Source organism: Trichosurus vulpecula (genome assembly GCF_011100635.1).
Source record: "Trichosurus vulpecula isolate mTriVul1 chromosome X unlocalized genomic scaffold, mTriVul1.pri SUPER_X_unloc_4, whole genome shotgun sequence".
NCBI classification, from domain to species: Eukaryota; Metazoa; Chordata; class Mammalia; order Diprotodontia; family Phalangeridae; genus Trichosurus; species Trichosurus vulpecula.
Genome location: NW_023494380.1, coordinates 217,081 through 242,249, shown reverse-complemented (window position 1 = coordinate 242,249; position 25,169 = coordinate 217,081). Strand labels below are relative to the sequence as shown.

The window sequence follows — 25,169 nt, the reverse complement described above, 5'->3', positions numbered from 1 at the left end:
CTAGTGCTATTTTATAAACAATGATTTAACTATAGGATTTTGTTATTCTGTCCTAATGACAATGTAAACAAGTAGAGTTTCTTTAAAAATTATTCTGCATAGGATAGAAGTTTGATTTTTTAACTCACTCTGTCTACATAGATTTTTGAGTCTGTAGTAGTGTGCTCTGGCAGAGAATACAGATGAATGTAATTAAGAAAAGAGATGACACTTTACAAATTAAGTCATATATTGTCCTAATCAAGTCAACGGTGTGTTTTTTTTCAATGCAGAAAGCAATTATTGGCTGTCCTGCAGGAGATCCTCACCCTACCAACTCTCTTTTTGAGAGACTGCTTCATCTTTTTAATGATGGTATTAAGAAAACACAGATTGTAAGTAATTTTCCTTTCTGTAAGAGTATTTATAAATATGAGAGGCAGTGTGGTATAAAGGATAAAGTATTGTGCTCAGTGTGAGCAGAACCTGCCTTTGACACTAGCTCAGTGACCCTGGACAAGTCACAACCCTCTGTATGTTGCTTGGGCAACTCCCTAGAACTTATCCACTAAATCATGGGCAGTTTTCCCATTGCCATTTGACTAAATCATAGATCCCATGTTCCTTGGAGCTATGGATAGAGTTGTATCTATCTCTATTTATTATATTTAAATTGGAACTTTATTATGATATCTTGTGGTCTAATAGCTTCGTGTGAATCAGTTTTGTCTCTTCAGCCAGATTATAAGTATCTTTTTTTTTTGGAGGGGAGAAGGCAGGACAATTAGGGTTAAGTGACTTGCCCAATGTCACACGGCTAATAAGTGTGTCAAGTGTCTCAGGCCGGATTTGAACTCAGGTCCTCCTGACTCCAGGGCCGGTGCTCTATTTACTGTGCCACCTAGCTGCCAGATTGTAAGTATCTTGATGACAATGCCTATATTAATTTTTTTTTGTTTTTTTTTATTACTCCATAGTTCCTAGTAAAGCCCTAGCTCCATAATCACTTTTAGTCTATATCTGTCAAAACATTTTGAACTGGTGCAGTTTTGGTAGCAAGTGGCAAGTGGTCTCTCTAATCTTTGGGCTCTTCAAGGTGAGGTTGCTCGGCTGTTTCTTTTTTAGTTCCTGAAAATTTCTCTGGCTATCTCCCATGCTCTTCCTTCTCTGCTCCAGCTACTGACATCTCTGGCTTCCTTTAAGTCCCAACTAAAATCCCACCTTCTACAGGAAGCCTTCTCCAATCCCTCTTAACTCCAATGCCTTACCTCTTTTATTATTTCCTATTTATCCTGTACATTTCCTACTATATATATATTTGAGACATTCTATTAGATTAACTTTTTCTCTATTTTTCTCCCCTAGGCTAGTGATCTAAAAATATTTAGTATAGTTTTCAATAGCAATGTTCATTTCAGATGTTTTTATTATTTTTCTGTGGAGTCTGGACAGGACTTTTTTGGGCAGTAATTTTCTATTCTTGAATGAAACAATTTTTTTAAGCGACTAGTGTATACATTGTAATGTGATAGGCACTAGGACAACAAAAATAAATACAATCCAAAGTGAGAAGATGTCACAAGTGATACTTTGATAAAAGTAAAAGTGAGGTTTAGGCAAAGCACCATAAGAAATTTGAGGATGGAGAGAATGCTTTCATCAGGTGGGGGACTTAAGCAAAAAGAAATTGCATATTGTGTATCATAGACTTAGGTTATCTGGTCCTATCCCATTAGATAAACTGGTAATAAATGGTAGAGCAGGGATTCAAACCTAGGATCTCTGGAGGGAAAAAATCATCCTGAAGGTGTTAGAAGTGCTATAACCAAGTAGATAAAATCTTGCTATCTCAGATGAAAGAAATCCAAATATACCAATAAGCCATCCATTTCAAAACAGGTGTATGGATGCTTCAAAGATCTATTTTAAAAATAATTTTTCAAAAAAAAATTTTAGAGTGTCCCCAAAGAACTCTCAAATGACTTCATAGTATTGTTACTTGGGAAGCAAACATTTCTCTTCTTGCCTTTTCATACACTTTACATGAATTACAGAAAATTTTTATTTGAAAGGTATATATAATGTGTATTATCTCTAAAAAACCAACTACTGAGAATTAAATAAGCCTACTGAAATTGGAAATGAATTATAATACCGTGCATACCATTTACTACAGGACAATCTTCCTTGGCATTCTGAAGTCTTAGCAAGAGCCAGGATTGCATAGATTTTTATATTTTGAATTTTATCTTTTAGTTTAATAAGCATGGCCTCATTAATTTTTATTAAACAGATCTGGGCATTTTCAACCATTCTTTCCAAATGACCTTTCATAAGATGATAGCTCTAAATCTAACTACATTGTTTTTGCTTCATGAAAACATATTTAGGATTAATAATGAAGCATTATAGAGAATAATAGAAAATATTGTCACGTAGAAAATAATCTCTTTGATTTTTCTTCACAATATGAAAACAAATATGCTTTCTCAGTTCAAAAAACTTTTTTCTTACTTTCTGAAAAATGTTCAGACTATTTTGTAAAATATAATGGGTTAATACTATTTTCACATCTTTTGACTTTTAACTAATACCTTCTCTTTAGTGTCTTTAAGCTTCTTTCCATAGCCACTGCAGGCATTAGAGAAAGCATGACAAAGGCTTGGAAGCAGGAACAAGCAGGGTAAAAATGGGGCAGAGTGAGTAGTAGAGTTTAGCTGGAACACAGCCCAGGCAAAGCAAGTAGTCTGAGGTAAAGTGGTAAAGGGAAGGTGGATCAAACTGGTGGAAAGTTCTGGTTGCCAGGCAGGAGTTTGTACTTTATTTTTTAGGCAAGGAGGATCTAGTGAATAGAAGGCCTAGCAATGGTGAGTGTTTACTAAATAGTTATTTTTTTCAATGTAGGGAAGTAATATGAACGCAGTAATGTTTTAGGGAAGCTACTCTGGCAACATGTAGGATGTTCTAAAGGAGGATTTAGATGAGAACCTGGAAGGCTAGTTTGAATATAATACAACAATCTAGATGAAATAGAGTATGGACTAAACTAGCCTGTTTGTGATAGAAGCGGAAAGGAAGGAACAGATGGGAGATTCACTGCTACTGTACAGTCAGTAGAACTTGACTAGTAAGTGGATGTACAGAATGGGGAAGAATCAAAAACGACTCTCAGTTTACTAGCCCAGGTGACTTGGAGAATGGTGGTACCATCAACAAAAATAAATCAAGGGGAAGGATAGGTTTTGAATATATGGTACTGACTTGTAGGCACTCATGATACCTCCAAGTGTGATACTCAGTAAGTAGTTCAAAGTTCAGGGCTAGAGCTCTGGAGAAAAGTCGGGAGTAGTATTATAAATTTTGAAGTAATTTGCATAGAGGTAATCATTGAAGCTATTGAGAGTCAGTGACAACATCAAGGGAGAGGGAGGAGGGAAGAGACTCAAGGAGACAATGTTGGGGGAAAAATAGAAAATTTGGAGAAAACAGGAGATACTTGGGAGAAAATAACCACCACGATTTCTTTGTTCTTATCAGGTTACAGAAATTATTTCAGAGATCCGGGAACCCATGGTCATTCCTGATGCTACTGAAGATTCTGCTGAAGCAAGAAAAAAAGAACTCGGACTAAGTCCCTTCCTAACTGAATATAATAAATGGTCACGGCTAGTGTGTGCTTTAACTTTTGACTTTTGTTCTAACCATGGTCAGAGAACTGTGCCTCGAGGGAAGATCGAGAAAATTATAGCATACTTTAAAAATTCACATTTATTGATTAAATAACTGTACTCTAAGAACATCAAAATCTTGGTCAAATTATGTCTTTAAAAATGGATCCATACATTTTTTTCCTAAAATTGATGTCTTTCTGCTTGATGTCATTGTTCTAGATTTTTGTCATTGAATTGTTTGATATGTTAAGCCTACAAATGTCACTTTACTACAAGTTTTAATAACAAATTTAATAAATTTAATTTTTCAAATCTTTATGTAGCTGGCTGAAGTAAAAGTAAAGCTTATTGAAGCCCAGGAAGCTTTGGAGGAATGCATTGCTCTCCAGAATTTTAATCATGCCTCCCTGTTCAAAGAGGAAATAAAAGAACTAGAAGATACCAAAATGGACCTAATAAAAGAAACAGAACAACTTGAGATGAAGGAGGTTCACATGGAGAAGGTACAGATTGGAAGTATTTCTCATATTAAACTTCAGCTACAGTTAATCACCAGACTAAACCTTCATTTTCCTTTATCAAAGCCAGAAACCTTGCAGATTGTGCTTTGGTTTTAGCAGCACTGTGGCTTGACCATATGTAGCCAGAATGGACTTTGTTTTCTTTGAATGACTCAGCTCGCCTCGTTGAGCTTCCCTGGACGCTGGGGCTTGCTCTTCCGGGGCAGGACCAGAGCTTCCTGTGTGATGAGTCATGGCGCTGGCTGAGGGGAGGTGTGTTAACGTGGTCTACGCTGGGGGAGGGGCCAAGTCAAGAACCAATCGGCCCTGGTCGTTCAGGCGGCGCTTGATGATGTCAAAAACTCTATAAGAGGGGAGAGGACAGCTTGAAGATCCTCTCTTCCTTTTCCGGTTGGAGCCAGAGACGCCTACAGCCGAAGCTGAGCTGCCGGTAGCAGAGCTGACTAGAGGCTAGTGGGTAATCTTCTTACCGTAGAGGGGAAGCATGTATACGATTTTGCCTTATACCATCTCGCTTCTCTGTGGCCTTCTGATTACCCTTGTAAGGCGGACTTATTGGGCCTGGAAGCTTTTGATGAAAATATCAAAATGGGGACGCTGGTTTGTGGGCTTGTTATTGTGGAGTGTAAATACATGTTTTAGTTCTCCTGCCTTCTGCCTAGAGAATTCCTTATATCCTGCGGTTCCGGACCTTTTAGGCACATATGAGATTCTCTTTGAAATCATAAATTCTGCCTTCCTAATATACCATAAGACCTGCCATTCTGGCTTGCTTCCCTGGTCCAGAGTTGGGAAGCCTTTATTCATCTGCTTATCCTCATTAGCTAGTATGTTATGCATTTATGTATCCTGCTAATCATAATGACCTGAAATCTTTGTACTTCCTTTGTCTAATCATTAACGTCTTCCCTTTTTTCCATAATAGAATGGGGGCTGTGATTGGCGGGGGTGCAATTTCTTGCCCCCTCTTCCCTTTGCAAAAAAAGATCTGGTCATTCTTTTTCAGCGCAGGTGTAGGTCATCATGGCAGTGAAGCTTCTAATATCATTCCCTCTAGCTAATGAATTCTTCACATCAGCTCGGCTTTAGTGCAAAAGTAATCTAGCATAAAATAGCTACATTATCCCTTAACAATCTTAGCTGTCTGTTAATATTTTTAAACTGTTTCTTAAAAGATATGTCTTCTTGCCTTCTGAAAGTGTTAAGCATCTTTGAACAAAGGACTTTAAAGAAGATTCTATACTGGTTTCTTCATGCCATTTAACACTAAAAACTAATTAATAAAATTTATTCTCTCTTTGATTCCAGAGGTGCCCAAGGATCTCTTAGTATCTTAGTACCATTGTTCTGAAAGTCTGTTATTGTACCAAACACTTGGAAATGCTTAAGAATATTTTTGTAAATTCTAGATGAAGTTACTGTCCTTGAATTATTTAAATGATGTTTGTTTTAAGATTAAATTTTAAATGAGTGCTTCCTCACTTAATGAATGGTCTGGAATTTGATTTTCATAGAATTTCATTGATCTTAATTTTCTTCAGATTCAAAAACTCTCAGGTTGTGTGTGTATGACACACTTAAAACATGATTTTCAGAGTTCTTGCTGACAAAGGTGTAATTTTAAAATGCCATCAACTGCCGGTTATAATTGGGAAAAGGCTGGCATCTGCCCTCTCACGAGCAGAATCTCTTTTTCTGTTTAACTGTAGTTTAGCTATGACAGTCATATTCATGACAGTTCATGTCCATTTTGCCAATTCAATATAAATGGCCCTCATAGGATAACACTGCTCTATCTTTTGGGGTTTTTTGTTTGTTTATGAAGTGCTTTGACTAGCTATTCAGTGCATACTCCACTTATTTATCATATTATTAAAAGAGGGGCAATTATTTTTTCTAATTTCAGCTTTGATTTTTGGGTTCAACTACTTTTATTTTTTATTTAATTTTTGTTTATTTTAAGTGTTTCCCAATTATGTTTAAAAAATATTAACAATCACTTAAAAAAATTTCAGTTCCAAATTCTCTTCCTCTCTGCTATCCCTCCCCCTTCCTTGAGAAGGCAAGCAATTCAATATTGATTATATATGTGAAGTAACACAAAACATATGTCCACATTAGCCATGTTGCAAAAAAAGCACAAAATAAAATAATAAAAATAAAGAAAGTTTAAAAAAGTATACTTCAAACTATAGTCAGAGTTCCTTTAATTCTCTCTTTGGAGGTGGATAGCATTTTTCACCATGGATCCTTTGGAACATTGTCTTGATCACAGTAGCTAAGTCTTTCACAATAGATCATCCTTAAAATATTGCCATTACTGTTCACTTCACTTTGTATCACTTCATATGTCTTCCCAGGTTTTTCTGAAACCATCCTGCTTGTCATTATAGCATAGTAGTATTCTATCTCAATCATATGTCACAACTTGTACAGCCATTTCCTAATTGATGGACACTCTCTTGATTTCCAATTCTTTGCCACCATAAAAAGAACTGCAATAAATATCTTTGTATATATGGGTTCTTTTGCCTTTTCCATGATCTTTTTGGGATACAGACCTAGTAGTGGTATTGATAGGTCAAAGGGTATTAGTTTTGTTTGTGGAAACCCCTTTAATTTAATATAATCAAAATTATCTATTTTACTTTCCATAATCCTCTCTGTCTCTTGTTTGGTCATAAGCTCTTCTTTTATCTATAAATCTGACTGATATGTTTTTCCACGCTTTTCTAATTTACTTATATCATCTTTTATGTATAAACCATTTATCCATTTTGATGCCATCTTGGTTTACAGTATGAGATGTTGATCTGTGCCTAGTTTCTGCCTAAGAGCTTTCTTGTTTTTCCTGGCAATTTTTTGTCAGACGTTGAGCTCCTACCCCATCTTTGGGTTTATCAAGTATCATTTACTACCATGTATTATATACCTGCTCTATTCCACTGATCCACAACTCTATTTCTTAGGCAGTACCGGATTGTTTTGATGATTACTGCTTTGTAATATAGTTTGAAATCTGGAACTGCTGGACTGTCTTCCTTCATGATTTTTTTTTCATCAATTCTCTTGATATTCTTGATTTTTTTTCTTCCAGATGAATTTTATTACTATTTTTTCTAACTCTATAAAATAATTCTTTGGTAGTTTGATATGGCACTTAATGAGTAAATTAACTTAGGTAGAATTGTCATTTTTATTATGATGGCACTGCCTCCCCATGATCAATTAATATTTCTCCAATGGTTTAGATATGTCTTTATTTGTGGAAAAGTGTTTTGTAATTGTGTAAATATAGTCTCTGGGTTTGTCTTGGCAGATAGACTCCCAAGTATTTTATATTCTCTGTTGCTATTTTAAATGAAATTTCTTTCTCTTTTCCTGCTGGAATTTCTTGGTAATATATTGAAATGCTAATGATTTATGTTGGTCTATTTTATATCGTGCAGCTTTGCTGAAGTTGCCAATTGTTTCAGCTGGGGTTTTTTGTAGATTCTCATATTCTCCAATGATACCATCATATCACCTGCAAAGAGTGATAGTTTTGTTTCCCCATTGGCTATTTTTATTCCTTCAATTTCTTTTCTTCTCTTATTGCTATATCTAGCGTTTCTAGTACAATATTGAATAATAGTGGTGATAATGGCCATCCTTGCTTCACCCAGGATCTTACTGGGAATGTCTCAAGTTTATCCCCATTACAGATAATGCTTGCTTTTTGTTTCAGATTGATATTATTTTTCACTGTAGGAAAGGCTCCACTGATTCCTATGCTTTCTAGTGTTTTTAATAGGACTGGGAGTTGTATTTTGTTAGGGGATTTTCATGTATCTATTGATATAAAAGTGATTTTTTGTCATTAATAATCAATTATACTGATAGTTTTCCTAATATTGAACCAGCCCTGCATTCCTATTGTAAGTCCCATCTATTCACAATGTATGATCTTTGTGATATATTGCTATAATCTCCTTGCTAGTATTTTATTTAAAATTTTTGCACTGATATTCAGTAAAGAAATTGGTCTATAGTTTTCTTCCTCTGTTTTTGCTTTCCTTGGTTTAGGTATCTTATTTGTATCATAAAAGGAGTTTGATAGGACTCCTTTACTTATTTTTTTTTTCAAATAGCTTCTATAGTACTGGGATTAATCATTCCTTAAATGTTTGGTAAAATTCACTTGCAAATCCATTTGGTCATAAGGAGTTTTTCTTTTTCTAAGATAATGTTATTTAAGTATCTGTTTTCTCTTCTGTCAATTTGGAACGTTTATATTTTTGTAAATATTCATTCACTCCACTTAGATTGTCATTTTTACTGGTATGTAATTGATCAAAACAATTCCTAATAATTGCTTTAGTTTCATCTTCATTGGTGGGGCATTCACCGTTTTCATTTTTGATAATAGTAATTTGGTTTTCTTTTCTTTTAAATCAAATTAACCAATGGTTTATCTGTTTTATTGTTTGTTTTCCATAATATTAGCTCCTAGGTTTATTTATTAGTTCAGTGAGTTTTTTTTTCATTTTGAATTTTATTAATCGTTTGATTTTCAGGAATTCTATTTTGGGGTTTAATTGTGGGTTTTAATTTGTTCTTATTATAGTATTTTTTTAGTTGCATACCCAATTAATTCATTGATCTTCTCTTTCTCTATTTTACTGATGTACACACTAAGAGATATACATCTTCCCCTGAGGACTGTTTTGGCTGTATCTCACAAATTTTGGAATGTTGCATCATTGTTGCCATTCTCAGTTAATTAAATTATTGATTGTTTGCTCTTTGACCCACTCATTCTTTAGGATTAGATTATTTAGTTTCCAATTAACTTTTAATCTATGCTTCCATGGCCCTTTGTTAAATGTAATTTTTATTGCATTTTGGTTTGAAAGGTGTGCATTTAACATTTTTGCTTTTTTGTGTACGGTTGTAAGGTTTTATGTCCTACTACATGGTTAAAGTTTGTGAAGAGGCCATGTACAGCTGAGAAACTCCTTTGTATTCCCATTCAGTTTTCTGCAGAAGTCTATCGTATCTAACTTTTCTAAGATTATATTCATCTCCTTGCCTTCTTTCCTATGTATTTTATGTAGGTCTGAGAGAGAAGGTTGAGCTTCCCCACCAGTGTAGTTTTATTCTCTATTTCTTCCTGTAATTCATTTAACTTTTCTTTTGGGAATTTTAGTTTTATACTATTTGGTGCATATATGTTTAGTATTGATATTATTTCATTTTTCTATGGTTCATTTTAGCAAGATGTAGTTTCCTTGCTTTATCCCTTTTAACTAGATCTATTTTTGCTTGTTTTGTCCGAGATAATGATTGCCACCCCTGCCTTTTTTTAACTTTAGCTGAAGTATGATAGATTCTGCTCTAGAATCTTATTTTATCTCTGCTTATGTCTCTTTATTTCAAATGTGTTTCCTGTAGACAGCATATTGTTGGATTCTGGTTTCTAATCCATTCTACTATCCACTTCTATTTTATGGGTAAACTTATCCTGTTCATGTTCAGTTATGGTCACTAACTGTGCATTTCCCTCCACTGTTTTCTTCTTTTTATTCTCTTTCTCCTTTTATCCTGTTCCTCCTTTAAAGTCTCTTTTGCTTTTGACCACTGTTGTTTATCTTTTAATATCCTACCTTTCTTTTATCCCCTTCCCCTCCAAATTCCTTGAGTAAGATAGATTTCTATTACCAATTCAGTGTCTACATATATTTTCCCTCTTTGAATCAATTTGGATGTGAGGTTCAAGTGTTACATCCCACGCCCCTACCCCCACCCAACCTTCACCACCAGGGGTACAGAGCCAAGATGGTGGGGAATAGGCAAAGAGATGCTCGAGCTATCTCCCAAACTCCTCTAAAACATTACAATAGTGACTCAAAATGAGTTTTGGAGCAGCATAATCCACAAAAGGACAAAGTGAAACAATTTCTGGCTCAAGACAACTTAGAAGGTCTACAGGAAAGATCTGGTGCACAGAGGTAGCAGTGTAGTCTGGGCGCAGGTATATGGTGTGAGATACCGATCTATACCTAGTTTCTGCTATACTTTTTTCTAATTTTCCCAGCAATTTTTTCAAATAGCTTGAACCTTCTCATCAGAATTAGCTCAAAGAGGGAGTAACATAAACACTCAGTTGGATATAGAAATCTCTCTTCCAGTAGGGAAATAAGAAGTGTGTGGGATGGGGGTGTGGGGGTGGGGTGGGGAATGATAGAAGAAAGTGCAAATTGGAGGAGGTGGTTGTTAGAAAAAATAACACTTGTGAGGAGGGAAAAGGTAAAAGGAGGGAAAGAGGGAGGAAAACGGAAAAATAGGATAACAATTAGTTATTGTAATTATAAATGTGAGTTGGATGTGCTTACCCATAAAACGGAAGTGGATAGCATAGTGGATCAAAAACTAGAATCCTACAATATGCTGTTTACAAGAAACACATTTGAAACACAAAGATATACACAGAGTAAAGGTAAGGGGCTGGAGTAGAATGTCTTATGCTTGTAGCAATCATGATCCAAGAAAAAGCAAAAGCAAAAATAGAGCTAATTAAAAGAGATAAGGAAGGAAACTATATCTCATTAAAAAATACCATAGACAATGAAGCAATAAGAATACTAAAAATATATGCACCCAAATAGTATAGCATCTAAATTTTTGAAGGAGAAGTTGATTGAGTTATAGAAGGAAATTGACAGTAAAACTATGCTAGTGGGGGACCTCAGTTTTTTCCTCTTAGCACTAGGTAAATTTAACCAAAAAATAAAGAAGAAAGAAGTTAAGGAGTTGAATAGAATTTTAGAAAAGTTAGATATTATAGACCTCTGGAGAAAATTGAATGGGAATAGAAAGATATGAACCGTTTTTATACTGGTACATGGCACTTACACAAAAATTAACCATGTATTTGGGCATAAAAATCTCACAACCAAGTGCAGAAAAGCAGAAATATTAAATGGATCCTTTTCAGGTCATGATACAATAAAAATTACATTCAATCAAGGGCTGTGGAAAGACAGATTAAAATTGTTTCAACTACTTTTAAAAATATGTTAGAAAATTGATTATTAGTAGGGCAAAAATAGATTTGGAAATCTAGAGTTTTTCAGTTTCTAAAGTGTAGTTGCCACCCCTTTTCAAGCAGTATATTATTTAGTATTGAAAAGTATGGGAGTTGTTAATATTTTTATGCGTGTAAAATGTGTCCCGTGCAAAATGTTAGCTATGAAAACCAGTGATTTGGGGGAGGGGAGTGTCTTTTAAGTTAGAAATGAATGTAAAATATATTTAGTCTTGCACAGTAAGAGCTGAAGATGTTAAAACAGATTAGGGATGACAGTGCAAAAGAACTTTATCACAGATTAGAGTATATTTATTGGTTTAATCTTAAGTCCCATTCAAAGGGGGTTTATTACCTATTTATGAAATGATCACATCTATAAAATGGGGGTCTTAACCCTTCTTGTATCATGGACCCTTTTGGCAAGCTGGTGAAGCCTATGGACTGCTCAGTATAACAGTGCCTAAAGGAAAATATTATTTTATAAAGAAGCCAATTTAGGTCAGTTTGATTATTATTTTAAAGTGTTTATGAATTTATATTGAATTATAATCTTATACATGTTTTCAAGTGATTATTATATGCTGAAGATTCATTACATTCATCTCAGTTGATTTAATTTCTAATGCTTTGTTTTAGATTCTTCCTGGAATAACAAGTATTTATGCTGAAGTGATAAATATGGCTGTTTTATACTTAAGTTGTTGTGGTCTGCAGAACCAAGATTTCGCCAGTGAACATTTTGCAATGTTATTGCAGGTAGATTTTAATTTTTGATAGGATTTCATTTATGCTCTTTTGGGATGGAAATGTGTATCTATCCTAATCATACTAAGTAGATATTCTTTAGTTTGGCTTCTGTTCATGCCAAGCACTTGCCTTCCCTGCGTGGCCCTCCCCCCTCATACCCCTCCACCCCACCCCCCCCACCCCCACCTCCATAGTTTCAGGGCTTTCATTAGAATGAGGAAATCTGTGCTTCCTTTAGGTTTTAAAAACAGATCCACTGTCTTTCTCAGATTGTGGTAACCAGAATTGATTTCACAAATCTATGTCCACTTTTGTCAGATGATTATTGTTTCACTTTGATGCTATTTCCATTATCTAGAACAGTTGCTGGCCAAGTAGGAATGAGGGGAGTTAAAGAAGTCCAGTTATTGAAGTTGCACTGTTTTTGGAATTTAGAGCTAGATATATTATCACAATTATATGCTCTAGGATATGGTTGATCTTTTACAATTCTTATCTTCAGAAAGTTACACAGGATGTATGTTCTTAAAGATCTGCATAAATCGGATTCATGGAAAGTGAGCTGTGATGTCCTATTTTGTCTTTTGGTCATTTTATAAATGATTTTTCTTAGATTTTATCATCAGTGGCTCTTAACAGGTAGCTTTAATTTTTCTGTTAATACTTCTTGTGTTCCTGATAGATAGTCATCTATAATACTTCAATAATCCACTGGATCCGTGATGTCATTGATATGGGTATTCCTGACTTTTCTCATCTTGTGCATTTCTTGACTTCATAAATTCCATAAATCTTCCACAGAGGTTCTACCCAACGCACTTATGTCCTGCTTCTCTAAGTCTATTAATATTCTCTGGGTAGTAGTATGGTACTTGGCTGTTGTCCTCTGATCCTTTGCTTTCAGCACATGACAGACTTATCTCTTTTTCTTCTCATACTATTACAAAGAGCACTAGAAGTAATTTTGAATGTTTGTCCTGGAAAAGGAGACATAGGTGGACGTGGAACATTTCTTATCTTTAAATATTTGGAGGACTGTCATATAGAAGAAGGACTAAACTTTTTCTGCTTGCCCTCAGAGGGCCAAGCCCTCAAGTACTGAGTAGAAAATATAGAGACTGATTTCGATTTGTTGAATGAAAGTTTCCCAGTAATTAGAAATATGAAGAAGTTTAATGGATAGCCTTATGAGATAGAAGGCTTCCTTCACTTGAATTTTTCAAGCTGGGTAACCACTCGTTCAGGATGTCATAGAGAATATTATAGTGAGGTACTCATAGGTAGTAGCTGAGAAGTCCCTTTCTTCTCTGATTCTGTCCCGATTATTGGATATCTCTGCCTCTGTGTCCTACCAACTCCTCAAACTCAGCATGTTCAAAAGGGAATTGGGCTTCTTTTCCCCTAAGTTACCTCTCTTCTAGCTTCTTGAAATATATCAGTCATATTTCTATCCTATCGATCATCTAACACCCTGATTCTTGATATCATGACGTTTCATTCTTCCTCATCCCTCAGTACCCTACCCAGTCATTTGCCAGGTACTGTTGATTCTACCTCCAAAATAACTTTTGTCTCTTATTTCTCTGCTCCAGCTGTTTGCACCCTGGATCATATAATCATCACATTTTAACTGTTATAGTATCCCAACTACTATCTCTCTCCTCCTCAATCCATCCTTTACACAACTGCCACAGTTCTTTTATGATTATCTTTAATTCTCAGGGCTGACCATATTAATTCCCTACTCAGAAACTTTCAGTACATATTATTTAATGCAAACTTCTTAGCTTGGCATATTTAAAACTTTCTATAATTTGGTTGTACCTTACACTTTTCAGCTTGATTTCGTGTTCGTTGTCTTCAGGTACTCTATAGTCTAGCCAAACTGAAGTTGTAGCTATTCCCTGGTGATATTCTCCTACTTATTAATTCCATTCTTTAGTACAGTCCTTTTCCTTTTCCTGGAGTGTCTGCTTATCTCTACTTGTCAAAGCCTTCTCTTTCTTCAAAGCCTCTTGGATGCCACCTGCTCTGTGAAGACTTCACTAATTCTCCTCTTTTTTCTGCGCCTCCCTTCCCGCCAGTTATCTCCCCCTCCTCAAGTTTTCCTAGAGCTCATTATTTTCATCTTGTCTTTGCCCCAATTGCACCCTCTGTTGTATCATAATTACTTGTATGCTTGTGTGCTCCATTACTACTAGCCCTAACCTGGCCAACTCTCCTGCCAGGTTTCTCCTCACCTTGAGTTCTCTATGTGGATGAAACTGCAGATGTGGTTTAAAAAAATCTCATCACCTGGTATATTGTATGCCACAATTGCTTAGTCAGTATTTGTTTGAATTGAATTTTCAGGGTACATCCATTCTCTATTTTGAGATACCCCAATAGACTTCTTCTGTTGAAGTGCAAATTAAAATATCATCAGAGTTATTTGACAGAAGTACATTCCTCTTCCTTTGCTTCGACTTAGGTTTTGCAAATGGGTGATGTCACAATAAAAATAAGTGCTCTCAAGGCAGTTTTGGACCAGCTGTTGTTGTTTGGGACTGAGCCACTTAAATCCAAAAAAGTCAAGGACCTTGAGAGTGGAGAAGCAGAGATAACTGAATGCAGTGATCCTGTCCATGAGCTAAAAATAAAAGCTGTGGAAGAAGAGACTGCCTCTCCTAAGAACATCCTGAAGCTTCTGGCTGGTTTTTTAGACAGTGAGGTAAGGAACAATTGTCAGCCTGTTATGAAACATCCTTAGAAAGTATTGTTATTTTTTGTTTACATTTATACATGGACTCTGAGTATCATGTATATTTCCTGCATTGCATGGTGTCTTTTAAACCAAATATTGATATTTCCCCCTAATATTTTTGTGCTCTAATATTCAGAGGAATGAATGCTACTTAGGGATTTCTTTATTTCCCTTTCTCTTGCTTTTCGTTAATGTAACTTGACAATTTGGGGACACAGCCAGTGTTTCTTCCATATTTTAGATATTTAAATTGCTTTGGAAACATTTCTGATCACCTCATTGTTCGTAAATCGTTTTGGGCATGTGTGCATTGGTCTCATCTCCCCCAGAAGAATTATAAGCTTTTGAAGGACAGCAGTTATGTCAGATGGTCTTAGATCTCCCTCAAACCTAGTAAAGAGTTGAACACATTGCAAGCACTTAAGAAGTACTTATTGATTGCACGGCTTATTCACATTAATGACTTCATACTACTAAGTACAGAAGGTGAAACATTTTGTTCTTCTTCTCTTCCAAGAGGAATTTCAACAAAATTCAGATTGATTTGGTAATATCTCTTCCAAAGGATTATATTATATGGTCATTTATTAATTTAGCAAGCATTTATTTAAAACCTCCTACATGCAAGATATTGTGTTAGGTACTGGGGAATTAAAAAATAAAAGTGAAACCATTCCTAAACTCAAGGTGCTTATTGACTGGGCAAAAATAACATGAACATAGGTATATAGAGAGTAAATATGTACAAAATAAACACAAAATAATTTCCATACCTAATATAACAGTGAACACTGTAGACTGAAAAAATTAAATTATTTGGAACTAAGGGGGGGAAATGGGTTTTGAATACTTTCTACTGTAAGCTCTTTGAGGGTAGGGACCCTTGTCACTGACACAGTCTTCCTGAGTACTCGGCATAGCCCTGGTGAAGTCCAAGCAGGCTAGAGCCTCAGTTAACTTTAGCTACATTTTCCAACCCTCTTTTTGGGGAAGCAACAAAGGCTGTAGAACTGATTAGTGGAGACTGATCTTGCCCAAAAGATATTATAAGAAAGCAACATGGTGTATTAGAAAGGCCTGGATTCAAGTGTCACCTCTGACACTGTGACCAGCAGAGACTCAGAACACGTCATTGACCCATTCTGCAAAATGCAGTGACTGAACTTGACCATCATTCATTTCCTCTAGCTCTTTCCTTCAACTTCTCTTTAAAGACTTATACCTTGGGCAGCTAGGTGGTGCAGTGAGTAGAGCACTGGCCCTGGAGTCAGGAGGACCTGAATTCAAATCCAGCCTCAAACACTTGACACACTTACTAGCTGTGTGACCTTGGGAAAGTCACTTACCCCAATTTCCCTGCCTTCCGCCCTCAAAAAAAAGACCTCCCTCAAGCCTCACACTCTACATGAAACCTTTCCTAATCCCCTGTACTTCTAACCTTTTCCCTAAACTAACTTGTATTTATCTCGTATATGTTATGATATACTTCTGTAAGTCCATGTCTCTCTCAAGAATGTCAGATTTTTGAGATAGAGACTGTTTGACTTTTTTTCTTTGAATCCTCCATCATGTAGCACAGTGTCTGGCATGTGGTAAACACTTAATAAATGCTTTTTGATTTGGTTGCTTGACAAGGAGAACTGTTAAGACAAGCTGAAGAGTCATTCATAGGATCACAGATTTAGAGGTTGAAGATAACACAAGTCACCTAGTCCAACCCTGCTAGGGTCTTGACCAGCAAGTTGCCCTATCTCGGTATGCAATGATGAGGCGGGAGCAATGATGGTTATAACTCCAATTTATTGGAAGCCATTATCCACATTTATAGTGTTTTGTACTACGTAAGCAGAAGCAGGTGTTCAAGGGGATGAAGGCATGGGAAAAAAGAGATGTGCTTAGATGTAAGTAGCAATATCTGGTGGGAAGAATCTGGATTATTATAAACTATATTGCCTACAAGCGTATGGGAAAACTAGGGTTGTGGTAAGGTGGTTTCCATAGGAGTATGGGACCAGAACGGGGTGCTGTCCTACAGTATCTATGGAGGCATGGGAAGGCTCAGGCATGTAGCCAGCTGATATCAGAGCTGTATGAGCTATGTGAGGCACGGGGCAGGATGCCCTTGTAAAGTATCAAAGAAGTTCCCATTAATTAAAGCATGTTTGTGTTAGGCACTGGTTCAAGAGCATTAGGTAGTGGCCAGTCCTGCATGAGAAAGGATGGCTATCAGAGCAGGAGGGGGGCTGCTAGGGGGGCTGCTAGGGACCGAAGTCTTTCCTCCGGGCGCCTACTGTTCCAACTCCTACTAAGCCTGTCTGGTATTACCCAGGAAACAGGCCAAGCGCTAGGGTCCGAGCAGCCCCGGGGTCGGCACTAACTCCCTACACAACCCCTTCATTTTATAGATGAGGAAAGAAGCCCCAAAGAAGTTGCCCAAAGTCACATAGTAGGTAGCATAATCAATAACCACCGTCCTCTTTATCCAAATCCAGCACTCTTTGCCCTACAACCACATGCTGCCTAGACCCCTTGTCTGTCAAACCTTGCTAGAAGGCCTGCTAGTTTAGTGGTTTTATGTCTTCTATGCTAAGACTAAAAAAAACAGCTTCTCCAGTGAAAAAGCAGCTTCATGATATTGAAAAGAAAAACTCTTTAGTGCACAAGTTAGAGTGCAGAGATGTATGAAATCTAAAGACTAAAGCACCAAAGGCTTCCTATACTAAAAATGGTTTGAGCTATACTAGGTGGCTTCTGACATCAGTTTCAACTCAAAAGAATCTAGGATCTAGAATTTAGTTGTATTCTAAAGTAGGAAACTGAAAATTCTTAGGAGATATATATATATATATATATATATATATATATATATATATATATATATATATATATAGTCATTCCACAATTTTTCATAATTTATACACCTATAAATATTGTCTTTGTCAGTATAGTTTGGATAGATATTCATATATGAATTCATTTTCCAAATGACTTTGAGAGCTGCCAAAAAGCTATTGCAAAGTTTGGAAACAATTTCTTCATTTTAAAAATAGGAATACCGATGTTCTTCATAGGAGTGGTATGAAGAAAGCACTTTGTAAACCCTGACTCTGGACCTCCCAGATTATACACAGCTGATCCAAGGTTAAATTATGAAATGAGTGAAATTTATCTTCTGTGCCCTTTTTCACACTTCAATTCCCGTAGCATGTTCTTTTAAAGAACTGCGTAGGTAGGTGGATATTGAACATTATCTTTAGACAGTAACAATGTCAGAGATGACTCCTTGTCTATTTTAGAAGTAAGAAATAATTTCAAAAATATCCTTTCTGTCATTATCCAAATTTGTTTCAGATTTCTGAGCTCCACACAGCTGCTGCAGAAGGTCTCACCAAACTGATGTTCTCTGGATGATTAGTTAGTAGCAGGCTTCTTTCTCATCTTGTCTTGTTGTGGTATGTTCCTGTCTGTGTTGGGGTCCTTGACCAGCAAGGACAGGTCTCGGTATGCAATGAATGAGGCAGGAGGCAAGGTGGAAGCAACTCCGATTTATTAGGGGAAGGCAGCTTCATTTCATAGGGCTAGCTATTCATGTTCAAAAGCAGAAGTACTTCTATGCACCATACTCTTTAAAGGTCATTATTCCTTGACCCAATCCACATGCTTTTCCGTGCTCGTGCACCATTTGTGCTGTTCGCCTGCTCTCACGTCCAGGAAGACAAAGAAGGGACAAACAAGGGTGGAGGCCCTTCCTCAAGGCACCATTAGTTCCAGCTCAGTTAAGGCAGTCCTACAATGGCCCCTGAGTAGTTCCATCCATCCCTTACAGTGGTACAATCCTGTGACTGAAGAGGATGTTCAACTGCGACATTGTCTAGAGATGTTCTTCCCCATATTTGCTTGTGCAAACAGGTATTTGAATCAAATGAATATATTAAAATGTAATTTAAACAGTGATTTAATTCATCATTTGAATTGTGAGCAAGATGAGGGAAAAGAAAGAGGATACTACAAGCACTTAATTATTGCTAACTTTATAGAATAAGTACATTTCAGCAGAGGCTGTTTTAGTCAATCTCTGTGAAATAAGTCCTCATTTCCCTTACAAAATTAAATATATGCTCTCAATAAAAATTATCACTAAATGAAATAAGTTAGAAATTTTAAGTCAGAAGTCTTAAAATAGCTCAATAAGAATTTGAATGTTTTTCCTAGATATTAATTTTTCCTGTTTAACATTTTGCTAAAACCCATTTAAAGAAAGCTTGGCAAGACTAGTCAAACAAAGTTATCCCAATGCATTTAAGGACAAAAAAAGGTGGAACTTAGAAAACATACTAAAAAAAGAAAAATATTTATAAAAAGTATTATATCAAATCATATTCTCCATCATGGAACCAGCACACTTGAACCCCTACATCATGGTCAAAGGTGTTTTTATAAGGGAGGTAGATGTGGCGTTAAAGAGAACAAAGATGGGAAAAGTAGCTAGATTAGACCAAGGAGAAGACATCTTTGTTGGAGCAACAATTTTGAAGGCATCAAAGGATCAGTGTGAAAAGTATCTGAAAGAGGGGATGGTAGCAAAGATATGGGGGGAGGGGGGAATTCAGGGAGAATATCAATCAAGATGTTTGAATCATCTGTACATGAATTAAGGGTATTCTTGCTGAGTTAGCAGGGACCAAGGAGGCTTTCCCAAGCTATTTACAACACTAGAGGACATCTTTGCTATCTTAGTCTCCTGAAGGAAGTAGAAAATACAAGATCCCATTTTGCTTATTATTGTTTTGGGGGAGGGTAAGGCAGGGCAATTGGGGTTAAGTGACTTGCCCAAGGTGACACAGCTAGTAAGTGTGTCAAGTGTCTGAGGGCAGACTTGAACTCAGGTCCTCCTGATTCCAGGGCCAGTGCTCTACTCACTACACCACCTAGCTGCCCCATTTTGCTTATTTGTTTGTTGATTATTAATAAGCACTTATTTTTGCAGAGCAAAAAGGTGACATAAGCTCTTTTAAAAACAAAACACCTCCTCTTTATATACCAAAATCATTAGATTCATTATTTAAATATTAATAGCTAATATATATTTACAATTTACATATATGACCATGTTTTGCTCTGACAACCACCTAGGAGTTAAGTGCTATTATTCCTAAAGAGGGGCAAATTGGTCTAGTTTGGAAATGGATTAGGTCAGAAACTCCTAGGGTAATTAGCAGTGGATCCATTAGCAGCTTCAGCACTTCCTGCTTGTCTAGGAGAGGGAGACCTGGTCAAAAAAACACACCACAAAAACCATGTTTAGGAGAGAAGGAATTAAAAAAAATATTTCAGTGATTGTTATTTTGTATAAGTAGTTGCCATCTACATTAATGACAAACATGATCATAATTGTTTTTCCTTTTTTTAAAATTCCTTCTACTAGTCTGTTAGAAAAATATTTTTGTAAACTTTTGGGAGCAATTTCTCATTTAATTTTTCTCCCTTCATTGAAGATAGTTAAATTCAGACCACACTTATATAAGATTTAAGAGTAATAAGATTTGGATTCTAAAAATGACATTGTAATTAATAAAAAGAAAAAAAATTACTTTCAGATACTGTTGTACTATAGGAAATGAAGAGCAGGATGCTCTCAGAGAAACCTGGAAAGATTTATATGAGCTGATACAAAGTGAAATGGACTGTGTATAACGTAACAGCAATACTGTAGGGTAATCAGATGTGAATGACTTAGCTATTCTCAGCAATACAACAATCCAAGACAACTCTGAAGGACTTATGATGAAAAATGCTATCTACCCCAAAAGAAAAAAAAGATGGTGTCTGAATGCAGATTGGAGCATACTTTTTTTTTTACTTAATTTTTCTTGAATTTTTTTTGTTAATGTTTCTTTCACAATATGACTATTACGGAACTGTTTGGCATAACTCTGCATGTATAACTATATCAAATTGTTTGCCTTCTCAATGAGGAGGGTGGGGAGGGAGGAAGGGAGAAAATTTGGAACTCAAAGTTTTAAAAATGAATGTTAAAAAGTGTTGTTATATGTAACTAGGGAAAAAATAAAATACTAAATAAATTTCTAAAAAAGAAAAAAAATGACTTTGGAGATTGATCCAAAATGTTCACTGTAAAGATGAGAAAATAGTCTCAGAGAGGTTAAGAGCTTGCCTGAAGTTACTCAGGCAGTAAACTATAGAGCTGAGATCCAACTAAAGGTTCCAAACTTTGTTCTCCTCATTGTGCTGCACCGTTCTATTTTGTGTGATCCATAACACCCTATCAATTTCAACTAAGCTGTTCACTTTTATTGAGGGGTGGTGGGCTCAGATAAAATGACCCTACCCAAGATGTTTAGATAATGTCAGACTAATCTATACATTACTTGAGTGAACTTTATAGGTAATATTTGTTCATTTCATTTGGTTTTCTTCTGTTACTAAAAACTTGAATTTCATATTTTAATAATGCCTCGTAACTTTTTAAAACAGGACTAATCAGGAGTGCTTTGAAGACACTTTTTCCTAACTCTGAAAACACTGCTTAATGTGCCTGCATCTCCTCCTTTAGCTGAAATAGATATTGCTAATGTAGCTGAACTACTTGTAGACTTGACAAGACCAAGTGGATTGAATCCTCAAGCCAGAAATTCCCAGGACTACCAGGTAAATATATTAACACAGAGGGAGAAGGTTGGTAACTGATACACTAATCAAGGTATACCTGTTCTGGTTATGATGCACTTTAGAGGCTCGGCCCTTATGGTCAAGACACAGAATTGAATCGAGTTTGCCTCTGGCTCCATGTGAACTCCCTGAAGAAATTACGTTCAGATGTTTGCTAGCAGTCACTTTCGTTTGTTACATTGAGTCCTTTGAGGGGATAACAAGTAAAGAAGGTCACAGATCTTGCCCTTCAGGAACATAGAACTAGTATCATAAAATACAGGCCTTTTGAAGACTCTTGCTGATGGCTGTTCTGTTTGAGGATTAGAGGTGACATTACCGAGCACCTGCACAGCAACCATATAAGCAAGATAATTTTTTAGTCATTTTATAGATGAGAAAACTGAGGCATCTAGCGGTAAAATGACTTTTCCCCAAGGTCACAGAGCCAAGAATTAAATCTAGTGCTTCTGACTTTAAGTCCAATGATCTTTTCACTCTGCCACACTGATTTGTAAATTCAGCTTAAGAGTTCCAAAGTTGGACAAAATCTGTTAGAGACTTTTATAGTTACCATGATACATAGAAATTCAGATGTGAAATGTCAAGTGGTTAAGGTGAAATAAAGAATTCACACAGCTCAGTTAAGTAATCAAATCTTTATTGAGTGCCTGCTGTGTGTAAGGCATTGTGCCAGTTGTCACTGGGTACTAAATTTATGAGGAGATAATAATGATAGATTCTCAGACTTGAAAAGACCTGAAAGGTCACTCTATAAAACCTTTACCTTGCCCCTTTACAAATGGAAGACTTACTTCCTAAAGGAGTCAGTTCAGTCTTTGATAGCTGTAGTTGTTAGGAATTTTTCATTAAATTGAACTGAAATATGCTCCCCTTCAACTTCCACTTATTGCTCCTACTTCAGTCCCAAGACCAAGCAAAACAAGTATCTCTCCCTCTTCCATAGAACAGCTTTTCAGATAACTGAAAGTAGCAGTCAATTCCTCCCTACATTTTCTCTTTTGCTACCTAAACACTCCTAGTTCTAAAACTCATCCTTTTCTGGGATGCTTTCTGATTCCTTTGTCATCCTGGTTGCCCTCCTCTGGGCCCACCTTCACTGCTCTTCCTAGAATGGAAAGGCCAAAACAGAGTACATTCTTCCAGGTGTGACTCGTGCACAGTACTAGCTTGTCACTTCTCTTGTTTTGGATATTGTGCCTATATTAATGTAGCTTGTGACATCTATACCTGAAACTGCTATAAAAGGTGTGGTATAGGATTTGTGAGACACAAGTGATGCTGTTAAGTCCTGTAGGAATTCAGGCAGTGAGAGAGAGATCATTGCAGCTGAGATGGATAATGCAAATTTTTGGGAGGAAGGCATAGGAATCAGTCTCATATTTGAAGGATGGTTATTCCTCACATAAATGGACAGAAGAAGGACATTCTAAAAGGAAACATGCAAAGGAATAGAGGCAAGAATGTGCACGTATTTTTTGAAACCCTGGCTGGGATTAATTGGGGGGAATAATGTGAGATATTGGAAAATTAAGTGGGATAGATTGTAGAGGTTATCGAAATGCCTACTCAAGGAATTTGGACTTGATCTTATGAGCAGAAAAAAAGTTGATGAGGAGAGTGTGACGGTATAAAAAATATTTTAGGGAAATTAATCTTCCTACACAGTGTAAAATAAATTGGAATTAGAAAGGCATTAGAAGAATCCAGAAGAGATATGAGAATCTGAACTAATGTAAACAGGAATAACCAATGAAGGAATGGATAAAGGTATCATAAAGAAAGACTTGGTCACTAACTGTATACTAGGGGTCAGGGAAGCAAAGAAGTATGGAAAATGACTCAAAAGGTTCCAGTTTGTGGTTGGTAGAACAAGATGGCTGTTGACATGGGAAATCAGGATATGTTGACTTTAGAGCAGAGTTGTCCAAAATACGGCCCGTGGGCCGCATGCAGCCTGCCTGTGGGTTTTAATTTTCACGAGCAAAAAAATAAAATAATAATTTTCATGGAATATATATTAGATTTTTTAATTCCATCACTAATAAATGATCTCATTGGCATTAATTTTCTTTGGTGTTTTTCAGCAGTATTATGGATGGAACATATCGCTCGGAATTTTTAATCAATCTGTGGGATGCGTTCCATCTGTATGATGCAGACTAGTCAGGATGCACTTACCTTTTTACTGTTGTGTTGTCGTTTTGTTGTTTTGTGTTTGCTTTCATGCTTCGTGCCTTCCCCTGTCGCATTGAAGATGAGTGTTCCCCCACTTTCTATTAGTATACAGTATTTTTTATTCTGGGTGAGGCCCTCGAATAATTATTTTATTTTAATGCAGCCCTAAGATAACCTAAGGTTGGACAGCCCTGGTTTTAGAGTGATAGCAGAACAAACGAATCAATATTCAGCAGGCAGTTAAAGATTTGGATTAGACCTTGGGAGAGCTTCTCAGTCAAGTCAATCATACATGCATCTGATTTTCACATATACTTTTCTTTTGCTTTTCTGGGCTTCAACAGTACATGATAATTTAGCCACAAAAATTTGCAATGAAATCTTAATAAGTCCATGTGCACCAGAAATTTGCATTTATGTAAAGGCCTTGAATTCCTTAGAACTCAGTGACAGTTCTGCAAAAGAACTTACTGTGTTATTGGATGAGATTCTTCAGGTGTGTAAGTAAATTAAATGTCCCTTGTTGGAGCAATATAAATATATATGTGGAAAATAAAATGTTTATCTTAAGGAATTGATATGTGTTGCTCCCTTTTAACCAATAGAATTCTTAACTGAGTACTATAGAACTAGATTTTGCTTTTGAGAAACAATTATTTCTCTGCTAAGGCATTTGGTTAAATTGAATATCATTTGGGAATATGATCACATAATTTGATATCAATCCAATGTTATTTTTTGAAGGAAGATTTAAAAATTTCAGTTAAGTTGTATTAATAATAATCTTCTGAATTACAGGAAGTAAAAGATAGGACATGTTTGAGGGTCTTAGAGAAAATTAAGATACAGTTGAGCAAAGGAAGTAATGAACATGGTGACCAGTTTCCAAGAGCACAGGACAGTGATAGTGCTACCATGGCCACTAATCTGAATGAGGAAGGTGACAATGAAATAAAAAAAACTAGAGTAATTTCTGTCCTCTAAAATATGGTTTTGCTTAGGAAGTAAATGGAATATTTTTCTAATCAGCTCATGTAAGTACAGTGTCTTTAAGAATGTCAGAATCATAGAACTGGGAAGAACTTGTAGATAAGCTAGTCCAACTGCCTCATTTTATAAAAGAAGGAACTAAGACCCAGAGAAGGTGAGTAATGACTTGCCTCAGGTTATATCTGGTTTGTACTCCCTGGCCTGCATCCTTTCCCCTATTAGACTGGGGTCCTGGAGGACAGGGACTATCTATGTTTTGTCTTTCTTTACATTTTCAGTGCTTAGCATAGCACCTAGCACACAGCAGGTGCTTAATAAATACTTGTTGACTGATAACAGAATAAATATAAAGTAAATAAATGCCGGTGGATTTAGTCAAAGGGCCACCCTTCAGGACCTAGAGGGTCACATGTGGCCTCAAGGCCACAGGTTCCCCACCTAGGCTAACTTCACTTCTTGCTATCTTTCTATCTCCATGCCATTTCCCTGGCTACCCCTGATGCCTAGAACGTGCTTCTTCCTCACCTCTACCTCTCAGGATCCCTAGTTACTTCCATTCTTCAAGGATTGCCTTCTGTACA

At 36.3% G+C, this 25,169-nt stretch overlaps 1 pseudogene; it reads left to right on the top strand.

Moving 5' to 3' along the window:
• The window catches only part of LOC118833220, a 673,388-nt pseudogene extending 648,806 nt beyond the window's left edge, over positions 1 to 24,582 (top strand).
• The last annotated feature ends 587 nt before the right edge of the window (positions 24,583 to 25,169 follow it).